Source organism: Octodon degus, unplaced genomic scaffold (genome assembly GCF_000260255.1).
Source record: "Octodon degus isolate 3935 unplaced genomic scaffold, OctDeg1.0 scaffold00003, whole genome shotgun sequence".
In the NCBI taxonomy this organism is placed as follows: Eukaryota; Metazoa; Chordata; class Mammalia; order Rodentia; family Octodontidae; genus Octodon; species Octodon degus.
Genome location: NW_004524579.1, coordinates 33972694 through 33996993, shown reverse-complemented (window position 1 = coordinate 33996993; position 24300 = coordinate 33972694). Strand labels below are relative to the sequence as shown.

The window sequence follows — 24300 nt, the reverse complement described above, 5'->3', positions numbered from 1 at the left end:
AGAAGCATTTACTGGGCACTGATAGTTTCCAGTCCTGGCTCTAAGGAGTAGGGGGAGCTAACACTTTTCTAGGCAAAATTCAGGCATCAAAGACTCAAACTATTATATCCCAAGGAAAAGAGGTGTCTCCCCCACCCCATTCTTGAGGCACATAACTAAAACAACATGGAAAAACTTTTCCTGTCATGAAAACATGGCAATTTATAAATAAACAGGGAGTATTAATTCCTCATGTGTTGAGGTGATGTGCAGAATTTGATCAACACTGGATGCACAAAATTACAAAAGGAAGAGCTGTGGGCATTTGTTAGCATGTTCTAGTGACATGGGCATATTTTGAAAAATAAAACATAAGAGTCAAACACTTACCACCAAAAAGAGATTCTTTTGAGTTGGCCCTTTAAGATGTTAGAGAGACCGAGGCTCAGTTTTCCTTCCATGAGAAAATGAATTGCACATTTACCTCAAGGGACAGATTACAGATTTTATAATTCTGATAGAACAACGCAGTACAGCTTTAGCCTCCCACATGTGTATATGTTACAGCATAGGGAAGGGGGATGAGGTACACAAGCCCCATTAATAACAGCAGTTGCATGCTTAATTTCATGTGCACTGTACTGAAAAATTACATCTTACTATTTAAAATAAGATTCAGGAAGAGCCTGAGAAATCAAGCACTGTTTGAACAAAACTTCCCAGTCCCAAGCCAGTAAGTTGCTAGTGACTTACATCATTTAACAGAGAAAACTGAGGCATTGTTAGTGGATATCCTCAGGGCAGATTTGATGTGAACATTTTCAAGATTAAGGAACTGCTCCAACAAAGAAAGAAAAATGTTGTCAAACCCTGCAATTCTTTTTACACCCAAGCAAGAGTTACATAGTGATCTGACAGAAGCTTCTCCTTATGACATGTACAGTAGCAAGAAGAACAGGTAAGGCCTGTATTTGTTAGGCCTGAGTTAGACACTCAAATTTGGGTCTGAGTAATTAATTGAGTAAAAGCAGGGACTATGTAGTACATAACCACCAAAACTGACCCTTTCATAAACAGTTCGACAACTTTTCAGCATTATAAATACAACCAATCAAGGTCACTTGAACTATATACACAAGTTCATGAAATTTTGGAGTCCAAAAGTGTCTTGAGGCTTGTCATACTCACAGGTTTTATAAATGTAAATCCAGTATTAATTAGCTTCAAAAACTACTTTAAAAACGAGCAAAAACCCACTGTTACCCAAGAAGACTAACTCATCTCAGGGTTTTTGACTGAGACTTTCATAACTTTTAGTACTAAAATTCTACCTCCTGTGGCAACCCATTGGTCCAGGCAATGGAGCCTACAGTAATTGATTACCCTTTATGTCCCTGAGTTTCTCTCTTCTGTGGGCAGCAGAGCCATTACCTCTCAGTCCTCAAGTCTCAGAAGTTACCTCAGTTTCCTGTTCCCCACATCCAACCTTTGAGTTCCTGCCTATGTTAAATCTGTATACTTTCTTGCCTTTGTCTTCTTTTCATCCCCCAATGCTCGACTCCGGCACAAGCCCTCATCGTCTCTGGCATGGGTTTCCATGAGGTTCTCTTCCTCACGCCATCATTTCTCCTCCAGCACCTCGTCTCTCCGTGGGCCTTTTAAATGATGGTTTTTTTCCTTATTCAAATCTCTTTATTCCATAACTCAATTTAGTGATACATACCCTGGTATTCAATAGCCATGATATATCTCCAATCTATTTTCTAGCTTTATATAGAAAAAAACCATACTAACATGAGATAGAAAAAGTGTGTCCCAACTCTTTACTCTCCATACCTATTTAAGCTAATAAACATAAGTCATTTAACCTCTCTTGACTTTATTAATGCCAGCTGTGCAGTGAGTTATCTTTTTGGCGAAAGGGTTTATCTAATTCATCTGATTGAGGTGAGACAGGCAGGATGTAAAAGCTGTCTCTGCTGACAGTACTGGCTCCCTTCACTTGGGGCAGGGGCAGTAGGTACCTAACAGCAGCATGGAGCTTGGCATTTCTGTCTTCATTTTGCCTCTATATATTTTAAGCTTAAAATTTGGGTCAGAGTCCTACTCAGCTCTTCACATAGGCATGTTGATCACTTAAGAAGTCTATATCAAAAAACTGGTTTATAAGTCTTAAATTTACCTAATGTATCTTGCTTTGAGATTGAGGGTACCAAGATAAGAATAACTAAAATGCTGTCAAGATCTGCAGGGAAATTCATCTGCTAGTTTTCATAATGTCCTGTTCCAGAGCCCCTGGAGTGGTACCTAAAAGTCTGCAGTCATTGCCCTGGACCTACAGTCACCTTGGATTCCAGAAATAACAGAGCCTCTACAGACAGAGCACCCCATGATGAGCTTGCCCTCTAAGCAAGAGCAGATGCCTCAGCACCACAACTGAGGCTGCCTCACTAAGCAGGAGTGATTATCTCAAAGTAACCAAATTGAACTAGAAATGAGACAGTGATTGAACAGACTCCACCCCACCCTAACATCCCCAAAGCTTGCCTCTTCCCTTGTGAATGAGCCAGCCTGATTCACTCTGTCAGTGCTCTGCCCCTTTGTCTCATCTTCTCAAGCTCATGTCCCTTCTCATTTTCTCATGTCTCTCAGTTAAAAGCTTTGCCTGGCCTGGCTTTTATTTCTATTATCAGTGGGGCAAATCAGATGCCATATACAGTATCATCAAGAGTTTCAGTTCTTGAAAAATTATGTTTATGAACCCTCTCTGGACTACAAAGGAGCTTCTTACTCAAGTAACCAGCCCTGAGTTTCCCCAACTCAGTGCATGTTTTCCATGAAGTTCTGTCTGCCTACATTGCCACTTACATTTTCTGTGACTTCCTCTGAAAAAGGCCAAACCACTGCCACCCCTTCCACAGCCTCAGATCTCTGCCCTTCCCTGAATGTCCACACTTCATACCTCCCCTGAGACACTGATGACATGATTCTAACTTTTGTGTTTTTGCTATTACTTTTTTGCTCTTATCAAATAACAAGAATTTCATTATATCATGGGCATGCTGGTTCAGAATCGCCAAAGGTTGAATTGTATCTTCCAAATAAAATATATCATAGTCCTGACCCTCAATACCTTAGAATATGACTTTATTTGGAAATAGAGCTATTACAGATGCAATTACTGAGATGTAGACACAGTGGAATAGAAGTGCTCCTGCGCCAAGTTGATAGTGTTGTTATAAGATCAGGTTATACATACAGGGAGCATGCTAGGTAACAATGGAAGCAGAGACCAAAGTTAAACAGCTGCAAGCCAAGGATTGCCTGAGCCACCAGCCTTGGGAAGAGGCAGACAAGGCTGCCTCTTGACAATTCTAAACAATTAAGACAATTCCAAACCTTGAATTCCCTGCAAGTCTTCAAGGTTTAGAAGCTCCTTACTGGCTTCTTGATTTTGAACGTCCAGGCTTCACAATTCTGAGGCCACACATGTCTCTTTGTCTTAAGCCACCCCATTGTGGTCCTTTGCTATGACTGTCCGATGAGACCAAGAGTCAAACTGCTTGCATTCAAAACCTTCTTCTGCTGTTCTCTGACTGTGTGGCCTTCACCAAGTCAAGTTTCTTGGTTCCTCCACTTCCTTATTTGTAATACAACAGGACAAACATCCATGATGCCTGTAAAGAATCAAAGAATTAACACATGTACAAGGTATAACAGGATCTGGCCATAAGGCAAACTATTTTCTTTTTCATTTTTTTATTCTTCAATGATATGCATAGAGTAAGCATTCAATAAGTGATTATTGAATGAGGGAATATATAAATTGATTAAAGAAAATCAGAATTCATGCAAGTATATCTCTTCGTCTTGTTACAGTTGTTGATGGGATCCAACATGTCACCGTGTCACCCATTACTTGCCTTCAGTTACAGGGGTGAGTATCCCATTAGCCTCAGTAACTGGTTCAAATACTCTCTCCACTGCTTCTTAGAAATGCGACTCACTATTTGTCTGAACTACAGCTTGCTCAACTTTGAAAAGGGAGAGTCTTGGTTTATAGAATTTTAAGTGAAGATTAAGATGCTGCCTAAGAAATTCGAGTTTAATAAATATCAGCAGTGGCAATCATTCATTTTTTACTTATTTTAAAGAATATTTTAATGTTTTCTCAAGTTATATAATAAACTTTCAGATAGCAGCATAAAAAACAATGCCAATTCTGTGGCTGACTGGGTTTCAGTTACCTGATAGCTAAGAAGGTGCTTCTTGAGTGTTGATTTTCTCGCTCTGCCCTCCAGGAGACATTGGGCAATATCTCAAGACATTTTTGATTGTCACGATTGAGACGGGGGTGGTAATAATACTGGCATCTCTTGGGAAGAGGCCAGGGTTGTTGCTCATCATTAAAAATTCACAGGACAGGCCCCAGAACAGAGAAATAGCAGGCTTAGAATACCAACAGTACCAAGATTAAGAAACTCCACTCTGAAACAAGGTGGTTGAGACAATGATAAGACCAGGTGAATCTTGCAGCTTCATTCTGATTTCTATAATATATTATAAATGTTACCCTTTTGAGCTACTCAATTAATTATTTTTATCATTGTATGTTTTAAGTCATAGGGCTTTTTTTCCTGAGTGTCAAAACAGTAATTAAGATAATTTAAGTTCAAGCCACTGTCTTTTAGCCCAGTGGTCCCTGTTACACCTTCATGATTTCTTAGTCCATATGCCGCTGCAGAAGCTTTTGCTTCACCCCAAGTAGCAGCGGCTTGAACAAAATAAAAGATTGCTTTATTTTGCATGTATTTGCCTCCGTTATCCTGGCTCAGAGGCTGTGCCTGGAACAAGCAGCTGCTAGAGGAGTCCAGGGAGACAGACCCAGGCTTCATATGCCTCACCCTAGAGGGGAATGGCTGTGCCAACATTCCATCCTGTACAACAGAAAAGGGAAAAGGAGGAGAAGAAACCTTCCACTAGGGTATGACCCAGAAGGTACCCACATAAGCTCCACTAGTCCCAGACACAGCAACTGAGTGGCCCACTCTCACCTGCCAAGAAGGCTTGCATATATTTTCTGATCTTTCTCACCATGTGCAGGGCTGTGGGAGCTGGGGAGAGTGGTCTTTTCTAAGCAAAAAGAAGATACAGACACTGAGACTCTAGAGTAGCCACTGAGTACTATACTCCTAAATCCTATCAAAATGTTTATAGGAGCCAGGTAAGGCATTGGGATTATGATGTTAAAAAAAAAAAAGCCATATGACTCTCCTTCACAGGGATGACCCTAGGCTGACTAGAAAATCTAGGCATTTGAAGAATGTTCTATAAGCTTCTCCAGAACTCAGATCCAACATGGAAAGACCAGAATGCCACTATATTAGTGTGTGTGTGTGTGTGTGTGTGTGTGTGTGTGTGTTTGCACACATACGTAGGTGGGAGAATAAGGATACTACCCTGGTCAGTTCCTACTCTGGCAGAACTTGATTTTTAAAATTATTTATTTATTTATTTATTTATTTATTTGGTAAAGGGTCCTGCTATGCAGCTCAGACTCATAGTGATCTTCCTGTCTCAGCCTCCTCAGAACTGGGATTATAATCATGAGCTTCCACACACCCGGTTTCAGTGGCTAGCAAGGAGTCCAGGGCAGGCGCAGCATGTGATACTGGGGATCACACCCTGTTCTTGTACTTGCCAGGCAGGCACTGACCACCAAGCTATCCCCCCAGCCCAACCTCTATGTTTTTTGAAGATGCCCAGAGTGCCTCTCCTTCTTATGGAAACAGGGCTCTTACTTCTTTCCAGCATATGCCACTTTCTTGTTCTGCATGGTCTCTTATGCATTAACCACAAGTCTTGGTCACGTATATTCAACACAGAATAAGGAACAACTCAGGTATAGGAAGACACTTGAGTTTGAAAAGAATAGAGACCTGGAGATGGTGCAGTACACCTGTGTGACATCACTCTTGAAAGCAGAAGAGTGGAAGAAGAATCTCAAGCTTGAGAATGGACTAGATAATGTATTAGTCAGATCTTGTATCAAAAATAAGGAAAGAAGGGCTGATGAGTTAGCTAGGCAGCCTAAGCACCTGCCTGGCAAGCACAAGTTCCTGAGATACCCAGTATGGTATGCCATGCCAGTCCCGAAACCAGACATGGTGGGGCACATCTGAAATCCCAGCACTGGAGAGCCTGAAACAAGATCACTATGAGTCCAAACTGCATAACAAGACCCTCTATCAAAAAAAAAGGAGGCACTGGGAATGGAGCTCAGTGTGAAGACTTCCAGTTTAATCCTTACAAATAGTTAGCCAGCTAGCTAGCTAAATATAGGGATAGGGATAGCGATAGAGATAGAGACAGGCAGAGGCAGACAGAGACAGAGACAGAGACAGAGATAGAGATAACTGAGGAGCAAAGCCTTTTATAAATTATTCATTTATTTATTTTAACATTTATTTATTGTGTATGTGTGTGTGTGGCCAGCTCAGCCCACCAGGGGGCAGGGCTGGCTGGCATGTGGTGCTGGGGTTCGAACCGCGGTCTCTATGCTTTGTCAAGCTTGTTCCAAGTAGGTGCTCTAGACCACTGAGCCATCTCTCCAGCCCCGCTATACGGAAATGATTTTAGCAACAGACCAAGAGCCCTAAGTGCCACTGCAGTACCTGGGGAGTGCCCCAGTTGATCTGCGCTTACCCATGGCCTTGACATCTAAGTTCTCAGCTCATGCCCCAAATCGTACCACTAGTCTTGTCATTCCTTCCCACTTCCTTAGTTACAAATCTAGTCATGGCCTCTTACTTAGGTGGTAATAATGACAAAAACTGAAATTTCTGGTGGCTGTCTTTGCCAAGATGTGGAAGGAAACTACCTAAGACAAATTCAACACAGAAGAAAGATTCCAGAGAGGATGTGAGAGAGCCTGAGTCTTGGAGCATTGTTTGCATCCCTCAATCCAGAGATGCTAAGAGCCTGTTCCACGCCCCCACCTCCCAGATGAGCCGATGCATTATCCTTTTTGCTCAGGCTGGTTTCAGTTTTATTTCTGTCCCATGTACCCACGACCTGTGTCACTAGTATCATCTGCACAAAATTCCCATTCTAGTGGAGACATAAAACACACAATCAAACTTCAACCATTTCCATACAGGAACACCCATCATGTTCATACGTAATGACTTGCACACACCTTTCAGCCAAAAGGATAGAATTTATAAGCCTTTGGGCAAAGTAACTACTGCCTTTGGGTGGCCCATTTTGGGTAGATGCTAACATTGGTCTGTCAGATGACAGTATGGGTATCTATCACCTCATGATCGAATCAGAATATTTCTCAAGTCTTTGAAACAAATGTCTTTAATAAAATGTTCAAGGTAGCTCTCCTATTGTTAAGCATTGATTAGATTTTTAAAATAAAATGCTTTTCTTGCAACTAACCTGCCAGACAAAATCTCATTCATTCTATTCTTGGTTGGCCTTGAGTCCTCTGTGGCTCTGTGACTACCGCAGGGCAGTTCGGCATCTAAGGTCCTCGGGAAAGTCTCAATAAAAGCTTCTATTTTAGTGCCAAGGGCAGGAGTCTACAGCCTTGGGCCTTTGCTCAAGAATGTCTTCTTTTCATTTTTTTATTTATTTTTATTTTTTCAATTTATTTTTTTATTAATTTTATTGAGAAACATTCTTTTCAGGGTGAGCCAAGACTAAGGCACCTCAAGTAAGAACGAATAAAAACAGACAATGTACTTTAGGCTTTGGATCTTGAGTGTTTCAAGGCCTGGTTCAGACTCAGAAGTGGATTTGGTGCTGTCTTCAGCATGTTTGAAAGGGATCATCAGAGCCAGTGAGAGAAGTTTCAGTATTAGGACAGATGCTAAATTTTGGGCCCATGTGCTTGAAGATTGACTTGGCTGTGCAAAACCACCAGACCACTCTTGCCAATTTGAAAACACTCAAAGACAGGCCCAGAACCTCTGGCCTGGTGAGACTGTCCCTGGCCAGTCCTTCCTGTTGGCTGCCACAGAGCAAGCAGACAGTGCCAGGATGGTAATGTTCAGCTGTAAACCTGCAGGCAGCCTGCTGGGCTGGGCACAAGCTACAGCCTACATAAACATTTGCCCTTTCCAATCTGAACATCGTGCCCTCCAATTGCAGATGCCCACCTCTCCAAGCTGGGAGCTGAGGGGAATCTCTTCTAGAGTTCTGTCCCCCTTGTACTCTGGATAGCTGATGCATCGTTGTCCCCGGAAAAGCTCCTTAGATTTGACCCCATCTCTCTTTTAATGTCAGTGTTCTCTAGTCACCTGCTGGGGCCTTGGTAACAGTGGTTTATCTATTTATTTTTAATGTTTTTACAGTGTCCTCTGCCAGGACTGATATTATCTATAGATGGGGCTGAAACTGTGAGTCCTGGTTCAAAGATACAGAATATTTGTAGGGATGCAGGGTGCTGACATTCCTGATCAATGGTGTTAGACATGCCTATGAACAATACCAATGATTTGCATAGGCAATTCTTTTCCTGTGTGCCTGACACTATTCTAAGTGGTATCCATATTAAATCATTGAATCATTTCAATACAAAATCAGAGATGAGGTTCAAAGTGGCAAAATGTTTGTTAGAAGTTCCCCCTGATAAAATTCATATTTAAGTGTTTATGAGTAATTGCATATCGGGCCTGCTCTTTTTCAAATGTGCAGAATCTTTGTAAATGCATAGAAGAGATTGAAAGCATTTCGAAGAAGAGGTACGTGCTACAGTGGAGGAAATGGTGCTATGAAAAAGGGGAACTAGCACATGAGCTTTAATGTCTTAAATTATTATAAGTTTAAAGACAATATAGCCCTCATTCACTCACTTTTACTCAAAGTTCCATACCTACTGTTTTCCATGTCTTCATGTCATACTTCCGTATGCTATGGCTCCCCATGAACCCTAAAAAGAAATTAACTTTCACAAATGTCCAGCAGCTGAGGCATAAGCTTCCTTCCACTGCCCTGCATACTACAGCTTGGTATTCTGGACTGTCCTGCTTGTCACCCTTGCAATACAATAATCAGAATGTGGTTTTTGGCAGCAAGCCTCAGGCCTGCTGTAGAGTTCAGAGGAAACATTATAAATATCATATGTAAGTATAAAGCACATAACTTCTATATACAAGACAAATATTAACTTAATGTTCCACTACTTGTCTTCAGGATGCTTTACAGGGATTAATTACATGATGTCTGCAAAGCAGTTTGAGAACCTCCGGGAAAGGTGCTATATAAATACAAGGTATGATTATTTTTAGGAGCTTCTACTGCTGACATTCAGCATAGCATGAAAGAATGAAAAATTATCTCCATGTTCCCCGTCGTGGTAACAACTTCAGCTTAGGGTTTAGAAAACCCATTTATAGAAAGTGCTAAAATTAAAAATTACATTCCTTACATGAGCTCCTCTGTGTAGCTTGATCTAGGAGAGAAGAGACCTTTCTGATCAGAAACTTTTAAAAAAACACCTCAATGGATGGCTCTCTAGACCAAAATAAGAAATTAGAAATGTAACATGTTTTATTTTCAACAAAATATTCTGGCCCTTGGCTCTAGTCCAACTCCCTGCCTCAAAGAAAAAATTATAGTTTGGATGCATGTTGCCTAGCCTGTTCCTAAAGTTCTCCAGAGGCCATCCATCCTCAATCAACATCTGCTACCTCTTTCTTACAACCCTACTTTTGGGCAGTTACTTCTGATACCTTCCTTAAACTCAATCCTTGAACTATCCCCAGTTCCTCCTATTTATGATTAGTGAACCCAGAGCTTGGCCAGCCTATGACTGACTGTTCATGTGCTCAGTATGAAACCATCCTAGTATAGTTCTTGGTGTTCCCTGAAATTCCACCACTCTTTCAACTCTGAGAAAGAGTTCTGTTCTTTGAAGTACTTCCCCCCATATGCCATTCCTCAGTTTCACAAAGATTTTTATAAGTCTACCAAGCTTGTGAAATTAAAGCTACAAGAAGGCAGAACATTTTTTTTCTGCCTCCTTTTTAGCTGGGTGACCTTTTTATAGGATGGGGCACATAGTAACTAGTGGTTTGGTTTGGTTTTTTGAGGACAGATCACTATGGAGCTCAAGCTGACCTTGACCATGAACTCACTGCAATCCTCCTGCCTCTGCCTCCCAAACACTCCCAAGTGCTGGGAGACACTAATAGGTGTTGAATACACCTATTAGTGTTGGGATAGGTGTTGGATATTGCCCAACAGTAGGGTTGTAAGAAATAGGTAGCAGATGTTGATTGAGGATGGATTAGTACATGGATACACCTCTATACCCAGTTCATTAGTATATTGAATAAGTGAATTAATTTTTTATGATTAACAGAAGTATCGATATTTAGCACTTTACCATGGATCAAATGAGCCTGGCCTTGTTGCTAATGTTAGTTCATTTCCTTATCCTGAGAAGAGCCATTTCTGCATTGCTGTCTCTGCCTGGAAAGAGTTGCACATCAAAGCCTCATGACCTAGCCCTCGTGTTTGCAACAGTACAGGCTCCTACACTATGTTTTTAATTTACATAGATTTCCAAAAGTTTATCTAGTATGTTTAATTCAGCCTCTGAATACTCAACCCTGGCAATAAACAGCCTTAGTCCCCCCATGACTTTACCTCCCATCTGCACCAGCTTTGCTGTCCTCACATGCTCTGCCCACCTGATACGGGTGACAGCCTGCTGAGGGAGAGCCCAGGTGATGGACAGAGGCTCTGACTCTAGGCCAGATGTGGTGTTATTGAGTCATTTCATCCTCATGACAACTGTGCATTTGGACAACATCAGCAGCACCATCATGTCCCACCATTGGCAGAGAGAATGAACTGCAATTGGCACAAATCCCTTGTCAGGAACCATCCCAGTCTTCTAGTTCTCTTGGCCAAGAACACTTCTCAATGAAAAGGTTCCCCAAGCTAAATTTAAGGGTTAAATCTGCTCTACTTCCCCTGTGTTTGTCACAGAGTACAGCCACACCCACTTGGTTTTGATTCTTCTATTGCTGAGCTGCCACCCTGTGTAACTCCTGGAGAGCTGACTAGTTGTGCAGTAGACCATATGGCCTGCCAAGCCTCAAATCTTTACTGTCTGGCTCTGTACAAAATAAGTTTGCCAACCCTTGCCTGTGCCTTTATCCATTTGCATTTTCAGTTTTTTTTTTTTTAATATATTTTGTACAGAGTCTCACTGTGCAGCTCAGACTCTTAGTGATCCTCCTGTTTTCAGCATCCACTGCACTGGGATTTCAGGTATGCATCACAATGCCTAGACTAGGCTGCCTGCTCAGCATGCCCTGGGGGTGGAGCCAGCACAGCATGTGATGCCAGGGATAGAACCCCAGTCCCTGTGCTTGCCTAAACAGGTGCTTAGTCTGCTAAGCTCTCTTGCCAGCCCTGCACTTGCATTCTTGAAAGGGGACTTACAACACCTATTAGTGTCTCTTTCACTCTAGGAAGGATAAAATATAAACCATATCACACTACCAACCTAATTTAGAAATATATTATCATCAAAACCTTATCTCGATGTAAGTTGGAGTACTAGTAGTTCTATGAAGAGCTGGTTATATTTTTAATAAAGTTCTAAAACAGAATAAAATTTAAAATAGATTCAAAGTTTACTTTAGGGAACTTCATCTAATTTGGCACCGAAAAAAGAAAAGTAAACAGTAATAAATTCTGCTAAACAATAGGATGTTATAATCTAGATCTAAAACATTTCCCAAAGGTCTTATGTTCTCAAAGGTGGGCTTTTTGAAGATGACTGTATCAAGGAGCATGACATTCATCAACAGATGTATTTAATACTGATGAGTTGGCTAGTTTATGAGCTGCTAGGAGGCAGGCAATAAGCCTGCAATTGATTGCAATAGGCAGGCCACTGCAGCTGTGACTGGAAAGAGTGTGTGCTTGTCCCTCTCTCTGGGCTCTCCTCTCAGTACTTGGCTGCCACGAGATGAGCTACTTTCCTCCTGCATAGCTTTCCACCCTCGTGTTTCCGCCTTGGAGCCAGCTAACCATGGACTGAACCTCCCAAACAGTGAGCCAAACTCTTTCCTTTCAACTTACAAGTGTCAGGGATTGTGTCCCAATGATGAGAAAGCAGAGCTGTACAGGTGTTCTGTACCACAGTAAGAATGTGTGTGCATAAGTCTGCATAAGGAAATCGACCTCATTATAGTTGTGGAATAGCAAATACAAGATAGCATGAGTTACTGTAGCAAAACCTCTGTTCACTCTTCATGTCTACAACACAGGAGGTTACCTAGATCATTCCCTGCCCTCTGCTCTCCTAGGCCTGGCCAGGGCTTCAGTATCCCGCTTACGATAGTGCTCTAGACAGCTGCACAATGTAAGCAGAGCCAGCCTACTTGGAAAACTTTTAAGAAAAGGAACAAGCTAGCAGTGAAAGGTGATATTTCAGGTCTTTTCCTAACCTTGACTTGAGTTTGTATCTCAGCCTTTTCCCATATAAAGTAGGACTAATTATTTTTTTTATTCTTTTCCAGGGTGTGGATAAAATAAAAACAAAGGAGGCAATAAGGTCCCGATAATTTAAACATACTGAACAACTGAAAAACACTATTTTTATGGTGTAGGCATTTAAGGAACATAGGAATGTGAGAAATAAAATAGCAGAAATTACAAAATGATAGCTATCCTGAAATAAATAAATAGTTTAGCTGGATGTTTCTCACAATGAATTCCTTCTATAGTTTTGAACCATAAAATTTTTCTACTTGAAAAAATAATAGAAGTGACTTGTTGGATTCAAGAAAAGTTTACCCAGGAAAAGGAAAGGCCCTAGGTAATTGTGATACTTATTGGTGAGGTTGAATTTATTCTTCTTAGAGTCATTCAGTAATCATATATGGACTATATACTGGGGGAAGGCACGCAATGTCAGCTGCTTTTGAAATCGCAACATTGTAGGAAGAAGAGGAGTTGTCTGTCTCTTTAAATCCTTTTGAAGTAAAGTGATATAATGGTGTGAGTTTGAAATTGTGTCCTGTCTCTGACTATAGACTGCAATCCACTGGATTAAGCAAACAAGGGCTTATTTTTCTCATGTAACTGAAAGTCTGCATCAATGATTGTCAATGCTTGTTCAGCAACTGGTTTAAGGTGACAAGGTCAAAACCCCTCCTGTACTCACAATAGTTCTCTCATGGTTCTAAAGTAACTGCTAGAGGTCTACCCAGCACATCTGAATGTCAGGCAAGATGAGAAAAATTAGAAAGTGGGGAAATAAAAAGCTCTATCCAAAGACTTGTACTTGCTTCTTGACAAGGAAGGCTAGAAATGTGAGGGGGGTTCTTAATTGGACTCATTGCAATCCTACAATAGTCTTCATTGAAGAGGAAGGAAAAGATAGGTGTTTAATAGTAATAATCTCCACCAATTGTGTAAACTTAACAAAATATAATGCAAGTAAGTTGTCACCAGATATTAAGCCTTTTCCCAAAGCCTTCACTCTAATAGAGAAAATAAAATACATAGTTTGAAATAAATCAGAATAGAATGTAGTTTATCACCTAGCTAAGCAACACCCTATCAAAAGGATACAAAACTGTATCATATTTACAGTACCTGAAAATATTTCTGCACTTTTTATTAGGTGGAAGGACATTGACTAATTTTTATTTACTTTTTTCTCTTTGCAGATACCTTACAATGAATATGTGCTGGTATAGAGAGAGAAGACACCATTAAAAGAGGGGTGGTATAAGTTGGTTTCTACATCCATTGTTTTATTTTATCATTATAACTGCAACTTTCAGAAGAAGGTGGGGACACAATTAAGCATAATGAACATTTTAGTCATGAACCCAGGATTTTAGAAAACAGGTGAAAGAACTGCATGCCTACACTGGGCACTGAACTCAATCATGATAATAATCCTCTTCACCCAAATATATAGAATCATAGAGTGTTCTGTGGGATGTGAAAAGCAATGACAATCTGGACTGTCATTTATGTTTCAGAATCCAACTCATTTCCCATTTTCTAAAGAAAGCCATTAGTGGAAGGATGCCAGAAAATGATGAACAGCAAAATAAGGTAGGACCTGGCACAGTGCACCCCCTGAGCTTTGCAGTTCCAAGGATCTGGGCCTCAGGCTCTCCCTAGAGTCCCTTGATATCTGTACTAAATGGAACTCTTTATGGAACAACTCTTAATACCTAGGTTGTCAAAATTACTAATTCCTATTAATTCACAGGATAGAAACTAAGGCTCTTCTTGCATTGCTACCCTAAATATATATAAAGAAGAGTAAAGCTAGGTTGGGGACAAAGGCCAGGGGTGGATTCTCTTGGAAGAGTCTTAGCTTTCTCAGATCACTTGGGTAATTTTACAAGTGGTCGAGGAGAACTCCTTTGTGGAGATAAAACCTAAATAGCATCTTTTAAGTACATATTTAGGCAGATGATTCATTTCTGTCTCTTTCTATGGTGAAGTTATCTTTACCTTTGAAGGTTCTGCTTCTCTTTCAGACTAACAGTTCTCACCCTAGCCAGCTACCCAGTGCTGTGCTCCTAATTACTATACAGAGTGTCAGATACCTGCTGTTCCTACTATTCTTCCTTTATCAGCTTCATCATGCAGCTGACTGTCACTCGTTGGGAGATCTGGCAGCTGAAGCCAAGTCCAGTGGCAGACACTGAATATTTGAGTACCCACTCTATCCCAGGCTTGTTATAAACGCCTGCAATATAGCAATGAAAAAGACTAGAGACGACTTGTGCATTGAGATGAGACCAATGACAAGCACAAAACTAACTCAGCGAGTATTTACAAGAATGCATAAGTTTTACATGAAAGACAGAGTAGGGTAACAAGATGAGGAGTCCTCAGGATTAGACATACCATTTTGACTTGGATGTTAGAAAAAGGCATCTAAAGAGGAGGCCTTTGTCCACAGAGCTTCATGTTGAGAAAGAGGCAGCTACCCAAAATACCAAGGTGTTGGGGAGGAGAGTAGTACAGACAATACAAAGGTCTTCTAACAAGTCCAGGATGTAAGGACTGAGCTTCAAGTTTACATTAGAGGAATGAAAAGGGAAAGTCTCTTTCAACTTGAGCCAAAATGGATAGCAGCCCAAATGCATTGGTATTAGGTGGGTAGAAGAAGGAGAATTTTATTATATGGTGTGGAAGAATTGAGACAATTTGCTAATGGTTAGGAGGGTTGGAAGGCTTCTGCAGGTGATGGGTCACAATCCAGCTCACGTTTTGGAATTCCAAGGGGATGACTTCAGGAAGGCAGAAGGAAAACAAATTTTATATGCTAACTTCTTGTCCCACTGCTGCAAGAAAGCTGGCAGTAGGAGAACTGAGGCAATGGCCCTGCTTTGGGTGACAAGACCTCAAGAGGTCCAGGGCTGTCCCACCACATAGGCAGTTTCTCTCAGTTCTCTTCTCTTAGCAGAGAGCCTGCTTTTCAGATGTCTCCAGGAGCACAGCTCTTCACTCCCACCTCCATTCACACAGCTTCAGTTCAGATGACCACAGGACAATCCAGTCCCTTCATGTTCCCCAGGTCAAGCCAAGATCCACGCTTTGAAACTCTGAGTCAAGTTTTGTTGCTACTACAAAGAAACCCTGTTAGTAAGAACTATCTCAGGTAACTTAGTCAAATGATCTATGAGAGCTTTCTGCAGTCCTCAGCCTTTTCCTGTATTAAACAAAGGAGCTAACTCTAAACTCACCTTCCTAGCATGCCTCACTAGCAGTCCCTAGGAGGATCCCCAACAATTCCCTTCCATGCCCAGATGTAAACAGAAAAACCAACCTGATTCGCTTCTCAATCAATTTGAAGGGTAGAGCACACTCAAGAGTCATCGTGGGACCAACAGTTTGTTTTATTTTAAGGATTCCACAAAGCACACAGAGAGACAGCAGTGAGGCTGCGTTGCCTACTTTATCATTTAAAGCACATGCAGAGTTTGTTTTAGCTTTCAGGTGCCTCACAGCTGATTTCCACTCTTCACAGACTTGGGTTTTTCCCATGGTCCATGTAAAATAGTTTAGCATTGTAGATCATGCTCTTTAATCATAAATGTCTGTGTCTGGGATTTTGTATTTATGGTTGATGAGCTCACTGTCTGCTCTAATAGACTTTTCTCCTTGGTGAGTGAGACAGACACCACAATGGGGTTACTCTGGCTGTTGTGTAGAGTGGAGATGGGTGAGTCAGGCAGAGAACTTTGGTTCCTACCAAACCAGGATCAGGCTTCATCCTTCCTCAGAATGACATCCCATAATGTACCATTTCCTGTTTGCTTATGAAGCTCTACTGTTGTTGTGTTCAGCCTTTTCATCCTTAGTCTGAATTCAACCAGTGGAGAAAAGCAATGCATGGATTGGTCTGTTTACCTAACAAACATTTACAAATCACCTACAGAACAGTGGTTAAGAGTGGAGTAGGAGGGAGAAGGAAGAGCAGGAGGCCACTCCAGTGTCTAGCTGTGGAAGGATGAGCTCTGGGGGCTGGAGTGATACCTGAGACTGCAGAGTGTGTAGCAGGCTCCAGAGAGGTTCATGGGCAGAGTCTGGACCTGTAGCCCCTTGTCTTACCAGTTGGTGTGGAGGGCAGAGAAATGGAAGGGGTGGAGACAGCCCCAGAGTTTCCACTTGATTGATTGGTTCTAAGTAGTCTGCTAGCAGTGGGTCATTGCCAGCGAAAATGGAGCAGAGGTTAATCAAAATGTCACTACTAACTCCAAGATTTTAATTGAGCCAAATCAAGGACCTGTGAAAGAAATGAAAACAGCTCAATGTTTGGCATTGGTGAAATAAAGAATTCAGAAATCTTTTCCAGCAACAGTTGAATCTACTGTCCTCTTTTCGCCACCTGCTAATTTCGTGAGTCATCGCCTCTCTACTGTCCTAAGCTATGGGGCCCCCTTTGAGTTCACAGATCTTTGGGCAGATATCTATCTTTCTGGCTAGTGCTGGATGTTGAAATCAGCTTTTCCACATCAGTCAGTGGTCTTCTTAAGGTGAAGAACCTGGTATTACTTCAGTGCTCCATACAATAAATCAAAGTAAGTTGAGAGAAGGGCTATGTGGTAAAAGAGCTATGCAATAGCATGGCAACCATACTGTAGATCCCTGATGGGGGATCAGTAGAGGACGGACCACCATTCCAGTTCTCCATAGTTCGGGCTTAGTTTTGAGGAAATGAACTGAAGTTAAGAGACACTAACCTGCTTTAGCTTCCCTCCAAATCAGCCCTCTGTGTTTGCTCTACCACCATGAAAAAAACAGAGACCCACCTCCGCCTGTAGATCTGAGTCACAGCCCTCCTCTGCCTTTTTTCTGTGCCAAGGGCTGGGGGGGGGGAGTTCACACCTGTAGCCAGGCCCAGAGGACAGGAGAGGTACCTAGTAAACCCCATCACCTCCCACAGCCCACCTTAGGTGCTCAAGTCCTACTTTGCACTGTTCTTGATCTTTTTGCAGTTTCTTCAAAGGCAGCAAGGAGACACTGCAGGCCTGGCGTGTGCCGCTGCAGCATTTCTGTTCCTGGGGCTGGCATCCAGTCACCAGCGCCATCCTGTTCTCTGGGAGGTGATCTTTTGTTGGAGAGCTCCCCAGTGTCTGTTGTTATGTTCGAGACTGACTTTTGTTCCAGACTAGTGGGCTGGAGCGACAAGACTGCACTAAGTGATACAACATGAACAGAATGCTTGTAACATTTTCCAATCTTTTTTTCCCCTTCTTCATAGAGCATCCAAAAACCTCCCTCCTCTTGTTTCTTCCCCCTACATTCTCACCCATCTATGAAAGCTCAGGAGTTCTGCCTTCGTTTTTGGAAACACAGTCTGCAGGGACGTGTCAGCAAAGTGACCACAACTGCCCATGGGTTCACCCTTTTCTCTCCCTGCTCATCTCCAGTAGACCCTGACCCTCTAAACCCCCATCTGGACTCTCACCTCGCATGGTTCACAGTGTCTATAATCTGCCTTGCTCATCCATCACACTCTCATCCCCGTAGACAGATCAGAGGCAGAGGGCATGCTTACTGACATCAGTAGGAATTTTTCAGTTCAGAATACACATCTCTTTTCTGAGAAGACAAAGTAAAAAAACAAAAATTAGCTGCTAAATAACACAGATGATGCGGGTGCATCATTTCCAGTAATTATGACACTACAGCCCTTGCTCTCTAATTAAGCCAACAGCTAGCACTCTATTTGGGGCTCTCATTTCTTTCCTTTCTCATGTTGTCAAAAAAATGTCCTCCAAAAGTTTCTTTTAAACCAAAAATTATTATGCTTTAGTTTCAAGCCAAAGAAAATTTTATTTTGGAAAGTTTGAATCAAATTTTCTGAGTTGAGAAGGAAAAGGTCATGAAAATGCAGGATTTCTGATTTGGGTTTTTAAAACATTTCTCTACTCTTAGAATTCTTTTCATTCAAAAATCACTTTTTAAAAAAATAAATCCTAACATTTTAATGCCCTGGGATTCCCCTAACAAAATAGCTGTAAGATGTACTTGAAAGAATAACACTTAAAATTGTGAAGTACATGAATAAACTCCCTTATTATGTACTAATTAAGGGATAGAGATTGCAGAAATAATGGACAGTTCCATAGTAATGTACTATTATTTGAGATTCTTACATTCTAGAAATATGTACCTCTTCAAGTGAATATGGAGCTCCATTAGAAAATTGATAATGCACTTCACTGCATCCCAAAACTCTATGTTAGGTATAAATGAATAAATCTTATGAAAAGTTGCCTTATGCCACATTGTCCAAATGTCCCCTCGTTCCCTGAGCATTCAGAGTCTAAACTATTGCACGATGGAAATGAGCAGAAGATACAGATTATTAACCAAACGTGTGCATCAGTAATCTAGCTATATTTGTAATTTCATGTTCCCTTAGGTGGTAGGAAGTAATTAAGTGCTTTTGCTTAAAAGGCCACCCGGGGGCTGTGTCCAGAAGAAATTGTGAACGCAGCCAACAAATGACATTACGGGGTTGTTTCATTCTCTCCAAAAGAACTTGAAATATGAGTTGTTGAAAGCAGCTCATAATGAGGAAAATCTACTTATAGAACATTAAGAAGAGGTTTGCATAGTTCTGTGTATATATAGATCTTAATGTTTTCATAACTTGAGCCTGACTTTGGGAGCTGTCTCAGCACCCAGTGTGGGCACAGGCCAGGCATGAGCCCTGCCATCAGGATGCCTGGCTGCCAGTGCCAGATCCAAAGGTGCACAAATGGAGCTCAGAGGTTGGGGAGGAAGCAGTTGGTCTGATTTCCAGCCAGCTGACACCTTGCAGAAATCCAGGCTGCTGGGTCTTTTTTTTTTTTTTTTTCAAGAGAACTAAAAATCTGGATTTTTCTGTGAATGATCCTAATTTTTAAATGTTGCTAGTCAATAGGAATTTTTTTGAAAAATAGTAAGTAGACCAAACCAAACACAACTGGGTGCCAAATGTGGCTGAAGGACCTGCAGGTTGCAATGTCCAATTTCTATAATTTATTGAAACTAAATTTAGCTGGTGTTCCATTCCCAAGTATACCAAATATCACTTTATGGGGCTTTTATAAGAGAGATCAGTTTTTTTCTGCTTCAGCTAAAAGGCATTGGTGTTTTTATTCATGTGCTCACAAGTATAACTCAGTTTTTAATTTGTGGGTTTTCTTCCTTCCTTCGTGGTTACATTCTCTTATGAGTTTGGAAGGCTGCTTCATGCTGTTTTACAACACAGTCTTCCATCTCTAACATCAACTCAAATAAGGTGTCTTACTCTTTCCTCCTGGGCTTGGGACAGCGGGGAGCAGAAGGAAACCCCTTCATTTATTTTGCTAACAATGACTAGCGCCATTGACGTTAATGGAACCACCAAACGAAAAAGAGGTTAAATTGTGTATACTTTCGCTGCTTAGTTTTCATGGGAAGAGATGTGAATATTCTAAAAAGTAGTTAAACACATTTTAAAAATATGGAAAGAATGCTGTTATTGGTTCAACACCAGGCGCTTTGGTAAAGAGATACGATATTTAAAAAGCAAAGCTTTTCACCAGGTGTATGACACCATTTCACAGAGCCATTTGGGTTTAAGTGAAATGAAACTGGAAAAAGAATGCATTTTGCATTTGTGATGCAGTTAAATGGCTGCAGCACATGAATCGGTCTGCTGGTAGTTCCCCGTATGCTCCTTTAGTCATCTTAACATTTCCTCCACAATCACCAAAAACGATCATTTTCCTTTGAGGTTTAACCTTGTCTTCTTAAATCTGATAGTTAAGCCATTTTGGTTTTGGATCAATAATTACTATTATCACAGTAATTACAAATAACTCTGAAAAGTGTCCATTGAGTGTCACCATTAAATCATACTCCTAATGCACCTGGGGACTGATCAGTCTTCTGTGGCAGTGCCCAAAATCTTAAATATCATGCAAATGCTCATCTAGACAGGAAAAGGCAATTTGCCCTATGAGGAATGCAAAGACTCTGTGACCCTGATGTGGCTCTGACCAGCTTCCTGCCACAAGGAAAAACTGAGGCTCTATCATTCCTGAGAAAAATACTTTCTCATTTTATTTCAATCATGTGTAGCTTTATTTGAAAAAAAACTTCAACTGTTGATGTTAGATAAGTGTCCAAACTATTACCTCAATATAATTCTTATATTATATTTACATATATTGAGAAATAAATACCACTATCTGCCTTCTCTTTATTTTTTTTTTCTTGCACTAGGGGCTAACCCCAGTGCATTTATGCCGAACTACAAAGCCCACTACTCCAGCCTTTTTTTTTTTTAATTTAGTACAAGGCCTACAGGGTCTGCAGGGTCTTACTACATAGATCAGACTTGTAGTGATCCACCTGTGTTCAGCCTCCCAAGTGCTGTGATTACCGATGCACACCACCACGCCCAGTCTCAGTCGCCTTCTCAATGCACCCCAGGGACCCGGCTGGCATCACGTGCCAGAGATCAAACCCTGGCTGCTGCACTCTGCCTAGGCAGGTGCTGTAGTCTGCTGAGCTATCTGGCTGGCCTGCTCTGGCAATCTTGAACTTGCAGTCTTTCCACCTGTCTCCCAGAAACCTGGCTTCACAGGCTTCCTCCACCGCTCCCGGCTTCCAACACCTTGGAATCAGATCCAAACACTCCCTTCCTTGCATCTGACATCCAGCCAGAGGCCATAAATATTAATTCTTCTCCCACAGTGTTTCATGACTTTATCTCTTCCCCTCCTTCACAGGCTGACATTTCTATCACATTCTTTCAGAATTATAGTCCTCATGGACATGGGTCACTGGATGTGTGGGATATACATGCCTGAAGCCTGGTTCCAGCTTCAAGTCATGATTAAGTGATGGGTAGTAGGGTGACCATCAGGGAATCTCCAGGCCCAGGTTGCCATGATGATCCCAAAAAGGTCCTAAGGGGGTTCCTGAATGAGTTAGCTTAAGGAATGTCCAATTAAGAAATTGCATTTTTCTAAGACCTAGCCTACATGATCTTGTCCTCTATAAGACCCCCATGGATGCACATGCTTATGAGGGTAGAATGGGAAGAATTTCCATCTGAGACCACCAAAGAAGAGGGAAAGGATGTTTGACAAACTTCAGGAGATGCTGATCACAGGGGACTTTACCCTACTTCCTCTGTCAGACCCACTTGTACGGTAGCCAGGGTGGAAGGAACCCAGAAGTTACTGAGACTCTCCAAAGGAGCTGAAACCTTAGCCAAAGGGCAGAATGCTCAGGTCAGGCCTTGATGAGATGAAGAGTCTTGGCAGTGGAGAAGGGGCAATTTCTCAACCACAGACCAAAGGTAGGAATGGCAGAAACTCACGGCTCTGTAGCACCAGAAAAAATAAAGAAAAGGCCAGGTAGCTGGGGAGGGCTGCAGCCTTCACCAGTCAAGACCTGCTAAGCCACAGGTCAGATCAGCTGCTACCATTCCATCACAGAAGGCAGTGGAGAGACAGAAACATCACCCCAGGGAGCAGATGAGCCAGGGTACTCAGCCCTCATTCACCAGGAGACCAAGTGAGACATATACTTTGCCAGAGGGAAAGGGCAGCCAAAGATGGCAGAAATGATTCTGAAAGATAATACTTTTTTGAGATCATATAATGTCACCTTCAATGTACTTTAGCTCCATTGATTCATTTCCCAACAACCTTTGAGAAATGTTATATCTCGTGTTCTTCATTTTCATATTCATCATAGCTAATGTAGAAAGGATGAACAATTATCCTAAGATTACGAAGTCCCTAAATACAGACTTGGGATTCAAATAGGCAGTTTCAGTCCACACACCACTGATAACCACCTTAATGGGGTGTCTTTCTTTTAAAATGAAGGAATCTTGAGCCATGTATCATAGCACACTCCTGTAATCTTGGCTGTGTGGGAGGCTGAGGCAGGGTCAACATAGTGAGACCCTGGCTCAAAATTAAAAAGAATAAAGTGAAGCTCCCCCTAGGCTTAATTCCCAGTGCCACCCAAAGCAAAATAATAGTAGTAAGGGAATTCTGAGAATTCCTACTAAGAAAAGTCTACAAAATGGCACAGGATGTAAAACACAAACACCAGTGACCAGTAGGTCAAACAATTCTGTCCTCTGTGGCAAAGGCAGCCACTTTTAGGAAGAGGAGTTGGAAGGAGCGAGAGACAATGACATGGTAGCCCTGCTACTGACACTGCCTTTCCAAGAGTTGCTCTGGGCCCTGTCGATGTATTAACTTTCTGGCTTCTCATTACCACCCAGTCACCAGGAGCTCCCTAGGGAGCTGCATCCTGGAGTTTTTCTTTTCCACACTCCAGAACAGCACCATGGACCACACTTGGTACCTGCAGGGTGATGGGTGCAACTAAGAACCTGAGTTGTTACTCTCACTGAAATTCAGTGACTTTCAGTCGAAGCAGTCATATGAAGTCAGTGGCTACTGAACTGGATGGTGTTGAAATATTTTTTTTCTATTTCAGACATAAGGAAACTGAGGCATAGAGCAGCCATATGCCTTGTTCTGAGTCACAGAGTTTCTCAGTAGCAAAATCGTGCTTTAAATTCAGTGAGTCTGGCTCTGGAGCACACTCTGTGTGTGTGTGTGTGTGTGTGTGTGTGTGTGTGTGTGTCTGTCTGTCTGTCTGTCTGTCTGTCTGTCTGTCCGTATTACTGGGAAATTGAACCTAAGGCCTTCACACCAAGCTACCTTCTAGTCTTTTATTTTTACCTTTTGGGTCAAGATCTCACTAAGTTGCTAAGTAGTCCAGGCTCCTTGGGATCCTCTTGTCTCAGCTTCCTACCATGTTGAGATTAGAGACACGTACCACCACATCTGGCTGGAGTACATACTCAAACATTTCCTTGAGAAATCTGGAGCAATCCCCTCAGAACACAGAGTATTACCTATGATACTATTCAAATTATAACATTGAACATTTAAGTTCCTTCTTCCAACAACAGGTGGAGGCTTGTGCGGAAAGCCAGGTCTGCTCCTGACAAAATGAAGATACCACATTTAGAGTTTTTGAACTGCACTGTCTGCTCTCCAGGCAGTCTGATGTGTCTCCAACAGTGGGGCTGAGGTGGTCTCATTTGGCTCGCTTGCTCTTGAACATACTGAAGCCAGGGGGCTACCAAATGATCACTACCCTAAAACATCTAAACCAGGGAGGCGTTCCGGAGCCAACCAAGCTTATCTAATCAAGGCTGCCAGGGATGGCAGCTCACAGGTGCCAGGACCCTGGGGCTAAGCTGCAGGGAGGAAGCTGGGGTCAGTGTCAAAAGTCACACTTGAATAACCAGAGTGCCAGGGAAAAATAGATCATAAAGCCCAAAGAGAGATGCAAATCTGGGTAGTCAAATTAAAATTTTTTCTTAAACTAATTTTCTGTCTTAAAATTGACACACTACTCAAAACCAATACTCCAAACACTAATTTAAAGCCTGCCTAACCCCACTGATATCTTGAAGACTGTAAGCAAATTTACTTGTTTATAGTTTAACGTCATCTGTGGCCCACTGACAAAATGCCTGTCCCTTCATTCTAAAGTCCATGGTTTGTTTGTAAAATGTTTTTAGCTATGAATGAAGAGGAAATAACTCAAATACACTTTGAAAGATTTTAACTGAAATTAAACACTCTTGCTATAGTTGCTTAATTGCTTTAACTCATTCATTGAAAGAGTTTCAAGGGTTCAGTGGCATGGTGAATTTGAGGTCCTGAGTTTGAGTCCCAGTTGCAAGAATAAGGGAAGGAGAAAGAGAAGGAGGAGGAGGAGGAAGAG

The 24300-nt window shown here is 41.7% G+C and overlaps 2 long non-coding RNA genes across 3 annotated transcripts in view; both read right to left on the bottom strand.

Annotated features, from left to right (window-relative positions):
• Window positions 1-2488: 2488 nt before the first annotated feature.
• On the bottom strand, window positions 2489-5111 carry LOC111816856. The gene is made up of 3 exons (XR_002821183.1): window positions 5034-5111; window positions 4227-4467; window positions 2489-3656 (listed from the first exon to the last, which is right to left on the bottom strand). It is a non-coding gene; the product is annotated as an uncharacterized LOC111816856 (long non-coding RNA).
• Window positions 5112-15743: 10632 nt separating this feature from the next.
• Window positions 15744-24300, bottom strand: part of LOC111816753 — a 60657-nt gene continuing 52100 nt past the window's right edge. Inside the window, exons 3-6 of one of the 2 annotated variants that reach the window (XR_002821085.1) lie at window positions 23429-23508; window positions 17960-18093; window positions 17440-17686; window positions 15744-16774 (exon numbers count right to left, since the gene is read on the bottom strand). This is a non-coding gene — a long non-coding RNA (uncharacterized LOC111816753). The remainder of the gene's footprint in view (window positions 16775-17439; window positions 17687-17959; window positions 18094-23428; window positions 23509-24300) is intronic. The other variant, XR_002821086.1, reaches the window with a different exon arrangement.